The sequence below is a fragment of the Athene cunicularia genome (genome assembly GCF_003259725.1).
Source record: "Athene cunicularia isolate RWA chromosome 7 unlocalized genomic scaffold, athCun1 chr7_part1, whole genome shotgun sequence".
In the NCBI taxonomy this organism is placed as follows: Eukaryota; Metazoa; Chordata; class Aves; order Strigiformes; family Strigidae; genus Athene; species Athene cunicularia.
In genome coordinates this window covers 3,623,284-3,635,794 of record NW_020799107.1, presented here as the reverse complement: position 1 = coordinate 3,635,794, position 12,511 = coordinate 3,623,284, and the positions used below count along the sequence as shown (strand labels likewise).

Genomic DNA, 12,511 nt, shown 5'->3' with positions numbered 1-12,511 from the left:
TTTTGGTTTTTTTTTAAAGAAATATGGTCATCCTGGATCATAAACAAACTTGCAATGGAAGTGCCAGGGACAGAGTACTTGGTTCCTGGAGCCCTCATGCAGTGGATATACTTCCCCAGGGATATACTGCTTGGTAAAGAAAGGTGGTGGCAGCTGTGGCAGGGCACAGTATAGGTCTGAGTTGTTCACAAGGAAGTACATGGTCTTGAGTACCAATAGCTGCTCTCTGTAATCTCACCCTTCTGTCTGACCTGTGGATTCCATGCTGCCACTGATTCCCCTGTCCAGACCTGAGCAGTTTCTCCTTCTCTCTTGCTCGCTCTCTGTCTCTGTGATAGCAGGCTGGAACGGAGGTTCATGCTGCTAAGAGCAGTATATGGGAATATATAATTATTTCAGAAATAACACGCAACACAGTGTGATTTAGTCATACTTTGACACACCTCTGTCTGCCAAGAAAAATGCAGGCACTACCTTAGAGAACTGTTGCTAAGAGCACTTCTTCAGGCTCTAGGAGTGAGAAGATGCTTTATTGTGCAGTTAACTGCAGGAGTTAACAGCAGGGTTTCAATCTGGGACCTGCCAAGATATTAAAGCACACAAATCTGTTTCTTGAATTAAAGGCTGTGCTTCTGCCTAGGAGATGTAGCACTGTGTAGAATTAGCCTGGGACGTTATTTTGTAAATTTAAGACACTTTGAAAAGTGATTTTATTGACATTTGTAGCCTAAAAAAAATTTAAGAAGTTCTGGCCAGCACCAAGAATAAACGTCTGTTGTTTGTTTTATGCTGAAGTTAAACAGTGTTCTAAAAGACTTTATGTTAAAAAAAGAAAAAAAAAAAAATCCATTTTCAGTTCAAAATGTTAATGGAAATCTTTTTTTTCCCCATGTCTTAGCGGGAGAATCATGAAACACATTTGGACTGTGCATTCTTTTTCCTGTGCCACCATTAGCATCCCTGTAGCTTTTGTGAGCCTTTTGGAACATTCACCATCAACTAGTTTCTTGCTAGTAAGAGACAGCTGAATTTTGCAGGTACAGCTGTCTGTCAACTACAATAGCAACATACAATTTTCAACATTCTTTAAATAGTCAGAAAAAGCAGACATTGGGAAGTAAGTCTGTACCTTTTTCACCTTTCTGTTTTAATTTTCACTTCTGTGAAGTAAGTAACCTTTACCATGTCCGTGTAATATCAACACTGAGTTTATAGTTGAACCAGTAAGGTGCTATACACTCGTTGTAACAAATGGCATCTTGTCATTGCACAAAAGATTTTATTTATCATTGCACAAAAGATTTTTATATTTATCTCCTATTATTGAACTAAAGCACAAGTATAGCTTGTCTATACATCTGCAGTGCGTATACCAGAAAATGCCACATAGCACAGTGATCCAGGATTATGGGATCCAGAGGAAGAGGATTCAGACACCACGTGCTTTGAATTTCTGTGTTGCTTTACAAATCATCACATGGAATGTATCTGCCACATCTTTAAAAAAGAAAAGAAAAGCTGTTCTGTAAACTGTTATAAACAGATATCCAGCCAGGGTCTTGTATGTATGTTAGAAGGAATGCATGCTTTTTCTTTCTAAACAAATAATCCGACCAAGGCTTGACATGCAAGCCTGTAATGCTGCCATCTATCAGCTGTTACCTAGCTCTACAGAAGAAAAAGAACTTTTTTTTTTTTTTTAGCCCAGGACAAACAAATCCATAGCGTATTAAAATGCGCTTGCTCGGCCACACTCCTTTTTTTCAGGAATATTTAAATTATCTTTTTCTTCGGAGGAACTTTCCCACCTATCTGAGAATTTCCCATCTTCTTCACTTTTTAAGTTAAAAAAGCCTACTGTTTGCAGGAGTAAAAAACCCAGAATTGTGTCAGGTCCTCCAGCATGCAATTTCGGGAGGTTGTAGGGTATTTGCACAAGCAGTCCGCTCCCTGTTTCACAGTAATTAATTTGCTTTTGTTAGTTATTCACAACAAGCAGTCATAATGCTTGTAGGTAACATAATCACTCACTACAAATGACTACAACAACGTATTGTGACTTTGTCACTGCATAATAACAACCAGAAGCAGATCTCTCGGGAGTATGTGGAGTTATTTCTAGAAGGTGAAGGAAGACATCCTCCCTAGAAGATGACACTTCATCTTAAATAACCTGGAAACTTTTTGCCAGTGATTTTGGTGAACCATGCTGTGTAACCTTCACCTTTCTTGTCCAGGAAGCGGAACTGTTCACAGATTTGTGTGAATCTTTCACACCTATCTGACATGTAGAATGTGGGCAGTATTTACCCATCTCATAAAAAATCCTGTAGCTCAGCCATGTTTTTAAAGTGCTTCAGCTCCATAAATAGCTAAATGAAAGTTCAACTCTAGAACTGAAACTGTATTATAGTTCAGTTCACTTTCTGTCTCCATTTCCCAGATAGGCCTGAGTTAATCAGTAGCCAACTTTCCAATACCCATTTCCTCCTTTTGAGCCTTTTGTGTATAAACCATCTATATTTGTTCAGCCACTGTTGCTGCAGGGAGATCACCCCCACACAGCTCAAAGTCCAAAGGTTTACCAGTTTTATTTAGCTAATTAATCTAAAGGTGGGTAAGGTAAGACAGGTTTTGTAAATCAATTGCTGCATTCTATTTTAGTGATGCTCCATTGACTTAAAATTTGGTGCTACTGGGTCAAAATTTAGAATATATTGCAGTTTGGGGTCTTTAAAATTCTTCTCCAGTATTACTATTTGGAATGGTAGTTGAGGCTTAAATTATTAATTTAGAAAGTAAATCAGACATGCAAGGTAGACAGACAACCTATGTGTCACATACATTTATGTCCATACACATTTTCATTTTGCCAATGGAAAATATAAATAATTCAGATTACCCGAGAAATTTCGAGATTAGAAATCTGATTTCTGAGAGTGTTGTCTGAAGGGTTTTTAGGCATTAGGAAGGCTGATTCGCAATTGTCCTCCAGAGTGTTTAGGGTAATTATTTAACTTTTTTATTACACTACAGCCTGAATAACAAAAAACCCCCACATTTCAAAGCTGATGGCATTTTTTCTCTTTGTAGTGATATTATTCAGGATGCGTGTTACAAAGGAAGAAACAACTGAGACTTTAGGCTTTCCTTAACATTCCCTGCTGTTGCTGCTATCGGTGGCCAAGGCTATGGAAGACACAAGGAACATTTGACTACTTTTCTTCTAACTTGGCTATGACTGATGTCAAGAAGGAGCCAGCTGCTGATTGCTTGCTCTGGCATCTCCTTCAGTCACTTGTATACTGATAGGCCAGTACTAGTAGGAAACGCTACTGGTTTAAGTACGTTAGAATGGCTCTGCAGAATAAGAAAAATGCCTTCCTAACTCAGTACATCTATAAGCTATTTAAGGCAAAGCATGAGTGTTAGTAGCACTTATTACACAGTAGCCCAGGGAACTCGAGGGTCCATGAAACCATCAGTGGCCCAAAGGTGATCTGCAAAAAGAGATCTAGTGTTTACTTGAAACGTTCAGTTGTAAGAATGCATGACATTTTGAAAAATTGAAGGGAAAATACACTTGGTACAAAACGTTTAAGAACTATTGAGTTATTGTTATTCTAATCTTTTTTAATTGTTCCCCAGAAAATTACAGCTCTTAGAAACAAAAAGACATAAAACCAACCACGCTGAGTCAGACTGAAGAACTGTCAAGCCCAGGCCACCTCTCCCAAAAATGACCCTGAGGGGCTACACGGGAAAAAGTAAGAACAGGGCAAATGTGGCTCACACTCAGTTTTCATTCAGCTCAGGGGACTCCTGAGTTGGATGTGGTGGCATTTTATTTCTGTCTAGTGACCTGAGGATTTCTCCTCCATACATTTGTCCAGCCTCCCCTGGAACTTGGCAAACTTTTAGCATCCACAGTATCTTTGCAAGCTTTGGATATGTCTCCTACTAGCTTCATTTGATGTTCCCTAATCTGTGTATGAGAAGAAAGAGTAAATTAACCTGCTTTCTCCAATTCATGACTTTGTAAATTTGCTATATCCCTGCTAAGCTGCCTCTTTTCCTGACTGGTGAATACTATTTCTTCCAGGCAGATAAGTCATTCCAAACTTTTGAGCATCCTTCTCTGAACCTATTCCAACTTTAATATATTCTTTTTGAAATGAGGAGACCATACTGATTTTTTTTCCTATAGTTCATATGGGATCCATGTCTGACTTTCTCTCTGTGTGAAAAAAAAAATCCATATATTATGCTAAAATAGAATTCTTTCTTACTTTGCAATGGGTTCTGCACTTACGATTTTTCTTTTTTTCCCCCTCATAAGTACTTTGGCAGTTTTGAACCTTCTGGTAATAAACAGTTAACAGCACACTGTAGCAGTATAAGAAATCCTCAGGGAGCTAGGTTGTACATCCTAAAAACAGATAAAATTGTCCAACCCTGCAGGCAACAGACCTGTTCTCAGCTATTAATAGAACAGGGGAAAGAGAGGGAAAAGAAGAAAAGGAATTAGTAAATTACTTTAAAAAGCATAAATGCTTAGAATTCATAGTTGATGTGCTGATTTAGGAAGTCATGGGATATGGCATGGAAGGTAAGAAATGTTAATACTGTTACATAGACAAAGATTATTTTTTCTGCTTTTCTCACCTTCCTGTGTTGTTTTTTTTCTTTTCCCACCCAACCATTTCAAAGGCATATCCTTACAATGACGCATCAATATTCTGTCTGCTTGAGGTTTAGAAATAGCTGAGCTGTTATAAATAGATCACAATCTGCAAGAGACAAAGAGAATGGAAATACTGTAAAAGGTTAGCTGAAAAATTTAGATGTGGATTGAGATTTCAGATGTCTCCAAGAGTGGAATTACTCAGTTTGAAATGCTTTATTAACTGCAGCAGAGGAACCCCGTGCTCCTTGTGCAGCCAGGTGGAATCAGGTGGCACTTTTGGTCACAGTGCCAAGCAGAGAATGACGTCCAGCCCAGGCTCCAGGAGCTCACAGTTCAGTGACGTGAGAAGAAAGAACCTTGCCTTTCCTCACTGAGGCAGTTATTCTTTCATACACTGTAGAGCCACTAAATCAGAATATTTAACTTTTACACTGTAATTTTTCTGGCAGTACATGTGTACTCTGAACTGGTAGCATTCGTCAAGTTTGCTCCCTTTTTTCCACTTTGCCTCCAAAACACCTTGTCTTAGCATATGGTTGTAACCTTGTCCTTGTCCAACAAGGCAGTGAAAAAATCAGAACTGGGAGACAGTCTAATAGCCCTTTGTTTCTCGTTGAGTACTCCCTGTGTAAGGTCATTTAGATCCTGCTGACCCTTCCAAACAGACTTTGGAAGAGCAAGTAGTTGTCCTGCACTGAAACCTGATACCTGGGATTGGTATTATTCCTCCATCCATATACACATAGCTGAGGTCCATTTTCTTATCTTCCGACTATCTAATTCTGTTAGAGTGACTGTGAGAAAGATGATTTGGTGACTGTAGGTAAAATAAGACATTAAATGGAAGGGACAAATTTTCTCTACAATGTGTTTCTGTTTTGAAGAGAAGCTGCTTCCTGAGACCAGGCTGGGTGTCACAGTAGTTATATCATGGCAACTTACTTGATATAAACTACACAGTCTCGGTCTTTTCCAAATGCAATGTCATACCACTAATGTCGGACCTGGTCTTTGCTTGAAATGTGTCTCCAACTGTCATTGGTTTTAATAGAAGTTTAGGCCAAAACACACTGCAGAATCAGGTTCTTCAAACCTAAATTAACATTCTGTTGAAAACTAAACATATGTTGTTTTTTTTTCACTGTCAACAATTTAGTTTCCAGGTTTGGAAAAGAAACATTGCTGGGGAGGCATCCAATGAATTTATTAATGAGCTCGGTAAGTATGGAACTATTAATATCTTCTGAGATTTTGTTTGTCTTATTTTTATCCTCAACTTCAGACTCTGAAATAAACAGATGTTCAGAAGCTTTCCACTGAGAATAGTACAGTATGTTAAGTCCCATCTTAAATGTATTGTGATTATCAGAATATTATAGGAAATAGGTGAATAGTTGTGTACAGTATTTCTGAAACAATTTATGCCATTACATGAAGTCTTTATCTCACATTGCACTAACAGCCCTAAAAAGAAAACTTATCTAAAACATTTCTTACATATTACTAATGGGGCTTATTTCCAGCCAGAAATCTGAATACAAAAATGGAAACATTACTTTATGCTCTAATACTGAGAACATTAAAGCTGCTATCACTGTTCTGTGGCATGACTGACAACATAGTTTACCTGTCCTAAACACATTTAAAATAGATGAGTGCTTTTATTTGTCTAAAAAGCTTCTATTTATTTCATTATCATTTTTGATCAGAGATACTACTTTGAATCTCAGTGTAACTGAAGTCTCTGGCAATCCTCCTACTGATACTTAAGAACTAAGGTCCTTTGTTCTTTATAGTGAGGAATATCACCTTGAGAACTTGAGTAGGGCATCAGTAAATTGCTAGTTGTTTTCACACTTAGGGGAAGGGGACCTGTTTGAAATTCACCTTGAAACTAAATTCAGCTAACAGTATTGCTTGGATACTGGTATGGATGTTCTTATATTAACCATGAAGTTAAAACTGATTAACCCATCAGTTATATTGGAGGTCCTGAAATGAAATACAAAATAAGAAAGATCAGTCTGCTTTCTGGGGAAAGAGGTTAGATGGCTTGGCTAACACTTGAACTCCCTTCCATATGAAAAGTGACGTTTACTGCTCCTACTTATAAGGAGGCAAATCAAGCTCTAGAGAGAGTTAGATGTGAGGCCCCTGAAGTCAGCAGGTAGCCTTAGCCTGAATTTGGTGCAATGGGTCCCTCAGTACAAAAGATTATTTCACTGCTTGTGTCACTCAAGTAGTTTTAATCAAAAAATCACATTTGCATATACTAAATAAAAATGCCTTAGTCTTGGTTTAGGTTTACAAAGCTACATTGTAGATGACCTGAATTTAATCAGGGAGATAAGATGAGATGACTGTGCTTGTATCTGATTCAAAAAAAACCCCAGTTCAGTTAAAAACTTCTTTGAGCTATCACCATTCTTTTAGCCATATATAATAAATGGTGAGAGCTAGTCCTTGAATTAAAGGAGAAGAACATACAAGGAGAAGAATATATAATGTTGTGTAAAATCAGAAGTCATTTTTTTGAATAATCGTTCAATATGTAGAATACTGAACCTCAATTAAAATTTGTTGTGGTCAGGGAATATTTTGCTATGCAGTAGTATTGGATTTCCTTTAAAAGCTATTCCCAGAAAGTTAGTTTAGTCAAAAGGTATGAACTCAAATTCCCATTGACCTCGAGTCAGTGACTAGTAATTATGAAAACGGGGATATCTGACCCTATATGCGTTTTTTTTGTGGATGTAAAGGACGATGATAGAAAATAATTTCTTGCTTGAATGCCAGTATTTGCTCAACCCCCTGCTCTCAGAAGGGACAGAAGGAATTTCCTGGGGATCAGAGAGAATTGGTGAGTTTGCTGTCCCTCGGTCATATACCTGCATTTGTTGAAAACGTTAGGCTCAATAGTTACTTCGTGCACTCTGAATACAACGTAGAAGACATACATTTGTGTTAATGAAGCTAAGTGTGGAAGCAAGGACTCATCCTGCCAGGACATAGTGGGCAGAGGAGGTGGGTGCATATGTCATATTTTTAACTGTTCTGCCTGCCCTAGTCGTTTTGCATTTTTATTTTAACATTTCTGGGTTTTATTTAGAATAAAATGTGTGCGCATGTGGAGGCTGTTTACTTTTTAGAAGTTTGGTCTTTTCTGGGGACCCTGCTGTAAGAGAAGGTCTAAGCAGATCCATCCCAAAGCTCTGGCCAGTTAAGCTTCCCTCCTTCCATGAAGACAGGCCAATGCAGAATTGATTGCAGGTTCAGTGGCTAAATTGCACAAACTGCCTCTAGTTGCCGCCTGGACTCCAGAGTCAGCAGGGCTTTGCACACTCTCCAATCTGTAGCAGTGGAGCTTATGACAGAATCGAGGTCATCGTGTTTTTGCACATACTCAATGACATCGACGTTAGCAGCAGCCCAACGTATACAATGTGCTTTATGGGCAGCAAAAATAATGAAGCATGATTTCCCATGGGTATGCATCTCACACGTTTACAATCCGTTCCCTTGTTTCCACCGCTTTAGAAGTTTCAGCTGTCCCTTCTCTCCTCCCGTTCTCTCCTCTATTCTTTACCTGACCCTCAGTTCTTCTCAGGGTAACTTAACTGCTGCTCAGGCACAAACAATGTTTCCCTGGACAAATGGGAGCCCGCTGTGGGGTTCATGACATGGGCTTTCCTCCCTTTCTTTTCTTCGCCAGCCACTGATGCTCACACAACCTTGTAGGAATTTAATATTTGCGAGACTGTCACCGCACATCAAACTTGATCCCTGGAAGTGGGTGCAAAGGTTCTTGGGGTGAGGAAATGTTGACTATTGTATAAGCAGATACGATGGAAACACAAATCTAATTCTGAGGTGGAAAAATAAAAAAAGGCCTATCAAGTAGAAAAAAAGTACATGTATACACACAGCATAAACATAGTCACAGTAAACACAGTTTCTGTAACTAGTATTTGCTTTTGTGCATTGCTTTGCCTTCTCTTTGCTAAGGAAGGTAATACTTCTAAAAGCGTCAGATTAAAAATCAGTGTGAGTGTCCTCTGCTTCCCTGCTAAACCAGACAGACCACGGCAATGGTACCTCGTTGTCTTACCAGTTCTGAATATTTTGCCATTGGTTACTATTAACATTGCTTGCAGCTGTGTATGATTTGCTGAGTCACTGTGTCACTATTTCTCAGTTCCTCTGATGCATTTTCTCTTCTGCTGGTAATATAGTGGCTTTTACTCTTTGAAACAGTAGGGAAAAGCCACTTCATTCCTCATAATGACTTAACTTCTTCCTAGATTTACGCTGGAATACGTACAAACTATTGTGTTACAAAGAACTTCCTAAAGAGGAAAAAACAGATGCTATAGTTGCCTCTTCGAGCAAAGGACTGAGTGAAAGGGAGTTTTTTTCAAGTTATGCAAAATATATTAAATGTCTGATGGAAATGAAAGTTTTTCTGTTGTCTTCATTGTACTCTGGAGCAAGTCCTAGCAGCACAAATCTCACCTTCAATTTATCTTTCTAATCTGACTGATGTAAATCATTGTTTGTTTCTCTTTTTTTTTTTTTTTTTTTTTTTTGTGTCAAGCAGAGATTCTTGATTTCAAAGTACAGCTCTATCTTATGAAAGAAACCAAAAAGGTTTTCTATACATTAAAAATTAAGCTCCTAGAAACCACTTCCATAAAATGGGGCTCAGACTCTTTACTTTTGCCATTACTAGAAAATATCAGAAGCACAAGATGCATATATCATACATATAACATACCAAATATTTTTTCCATGCAAGTTTTGTGTGTTATGATGTATGTGCTTTATTTTTCCTCTGACCTAAGGAACAAGTCACTGAGTCAGCTGACAAGCAATATTTACTATGGTTAGCAGTGTGCAGTTCCAGCAGGTATTGTATGTAATTTTGTTTAATTTACTTTTAAAAGATAACTACTTTGCTTTAAATTTTCAGTTTATTTGGGGCTTTCTTTTAAACATCAAATTTGTTTGTTTTTTGAACAGTGAGGCACTTGTAACTATTTTTGGCGATTATTCTCACTATGATATATGGTAAAGTGGTACAGGACACATAAATTGAAATCTTTACAAAGTCACATAATGCATTGTACCAAAAGCCCACAAAAATCCAGTGTTCTTTGAGTTTCATGCATAAATTTAACCCAGGTGTGGGTTTACAGTACAGAGTATATATGGCATATGTATGTATGAATTGTATTTAGTTTATAAAGTATTATTTCTGAATATTCTAATGTTCAGTGGTCAGGTACATATTTGGTAGTGTCACTCTAAGAGAATTCTCTTAGCTAAGAGAAAAAGATTGCTGTTTGGTATATCAAATTAATAGATCCCATTTTACTGTCATTCAGAGCTTGATCCAGAGGTCTTTGAAAAAGGAGATCTTTCAATTAATTTAAATGGATTTTACATCTGACTCAGCTTTTTATTTTCTCTAATGTTTTCTACTAGCGACTATTTTAATAGAAAACTTTCTCTGAACACTGGTTTAGCTAGAAATATGTAGCCTTTTGTGATGAAAATACATTAGGACAATTTGTGTGCAGTGCAGCAGTTTCTCCATTTTTGCTAATCCTCATTTTCATAGCTGAAAGAACAGAGAAAGAACTCTCTGAGCAAGTGTAATAATTTCTAACAGGCTATAATCCAGATCTTTACACAGAGCCTCACTGAAAGAAATAACCATGCAGAGCCCTATTATGTTCAGTTCTGCTCATGCTGGAGTAGCCTGTCAGGTTGGAATAGCGCCACGCTAAGGCTTTTCACAGCGCTCACCTTATGATGCTTACCAAATGGAGGCTGCAGAGCCCAGCCTGAGCTATGTGACCAAAGTCAGCTGGTACTGGATTGGGCTTCTAAACTCAGTAAGAAACCATCTTTATATATATTTATATATGTATAAAGATATTTTCTATATGTATTTCTATGAAGATATTATCTTTATATATGTATATTTTCTATATATATAAAGAAAACATTGTAAAGGACTTTGTATTAGTCATATTCTCTTATTACTTCACTCATTACCCTGGTCCTCAGCTGTAACTTCTTGTTCACATACCAGGTTATGCAACAGCATGCAAAGAAATAAAATATTTCATCTTAATTCCTCCATTCTGAGAGCATTTAATTTTTTTCTTTTAGGAAATAACTCTGCCGAAACCAAGTAGAAGAAAGGGGGATGATTAGGGTGTGACTCCTCAAAAACACAGCTCTAAGAAAAGGTAATACAAGCAAAACTGCAGAAGATGGTCATAGCCTTAGTGTATGGTGGGCAACATTGGATTATCTGAGTTTAGGGAAAGACTGCTTTTATGGCTTCTGTAAACGTAGTCTGCGACTACAAAGATCAGCTTTCCCTTCTCAGTTGACAAACGATGACTGGAAATGATGTGAAATGTGTTCTCCATAAAAGCGTTTGTAGTAATTTGCCAAAAAGTCTCCATCAAGATTAAATAATTTTGGTTGGAGCTGACATCTGGTTTATTACAGTAATATTTTTTAATAAAACCCCCACTATATGAGTCAATAGTTGTCTGTGAATTCTGCAAGAGGCTTTCACTCCTGGTCTCGTCAGACGTGGTTTCTCCCTGTGGTTAATTAGCCATGAGGAGATTCTCAAAGATAAAGAGTTTTGAAAATCCATCCAGAGGCAGATGATAAACAAGCCTTCTCCTGCCCCAAGTCATCTTCCCTACAAAATTTAGCTTTTGTCTCCTGCCTGCTTCAGGAAAGGCCTTTCCTGTACGGGTAGGCAAGCTTTTAATTGGGTGCTGTCCTCAGCGGCCTTCGTAGCCACACACAAATATCATGCCCCATCAGTACATTAGCGTGGCAGGGGCACGGCCTGGAGACAGCATTGCTGCCCACCAGGACTGGTGTCCCTTTCAGTTTGTTGAGGACTCAAATTAAACGGGTGGAACACCTGTGGTTGCCCCTCGCCCTCTGCCTCAATTAGGCAAATGTAGTTTTCTGTGATTCCTCCCTTAGACAAAACAATGCAATTTTGTTTTTTTTTCCTGAAGAAAGGGGGATCCTCCCTCAGAAAAGGGAGGTACAAAGAATTAGATGCAAGTAGTAGTGCGTGTGTCCTGTGGTATCCCAGTTAACGTCATCTGCAGTTTGTGCTGTGCCGCCGAGAGGGATGGCCGCCGGCGGCTCCTCGCTTTATTGACTCTGCTTGGACTGTGGCCCAGTCTGCGCTCCGGGAGCAGCACACCAGCGCTTCAGCTCCATCCTCAAACAACTTCACTGCCTCCTGTTCAGTTCAGGGCCGATAAACACCCCAAACCGCGGGAGGGCCTTTCGCTTTCTGTCTTGATTATTCCCCCTCTTTAGCTAACGCGGCTGACCTTTGGACATGCAGGATGGCTCAGCTGTTGCTCAGAAAGTTACCGTCCCTGTCTCCGTTTTTCTGCCCGAATAATTACTGCACGGGGTGTGTAAGTTTATGTTGCTGTTGTTTTAAATATTTACATAAATTTGTGTATAATTCTAGAAACGGTGTTACCGAAGGGATGATGCCGGTGGTTGCGGAAGGCACTACAGGTAATAATTTAATTCTTTATGCTGTAATACCTGTTCGGGACTTCTGAGGAGCAGGAAGCACCGTGAACGTCGAGTTACTTGGCTGTTTCGGGCCCACGAACGCTCCCCAAACTCTATTTTTACACCAAACGCCCAGCCCGCGGCCCAGCGTAGGTGCAGACCTGCCCTCCGCAGCCTCAGCAGAGCCCGGCGCTAGAAGCCCCCGGCCCGGCCTGCAGCCCCCCCCGCGGCTCTTCCTCCCCC

At 39.1% G+C, this 12,511-nt stretch overlaps 1 protein-coding gene across 4 annotated transcripts in view; it reads left to right on the top strand.

Annotated features, from left to right (window-relative positions):
- Positions 1-10,864: 10,864 nt before the first annotated feature.
- Positions 10,865-12,511, top strand: part of MFSD6 (major facilitator superfamily domain containing 6) — a 29,337-nt gene continuing 27,690 nt past the window's right edge. For 2 of the 4 annotated variants that reach the window (XM_026852603.1, XM_026852604.1), the window contains exons 1-2: positions 10,878-10,944; positions 12,219-12,268. The gene's annotated coding sequence lies outside the window, so the exon portion shown is untranslated. Of the gene's footprint in view, positions 10,945-12,218; positions 12,269-12,511 lie in introns of all 4 variants that reach the window. The other 2 variants (XM_026852601.1, XM_026852602.1) reach the window with 2 other exon arrangements.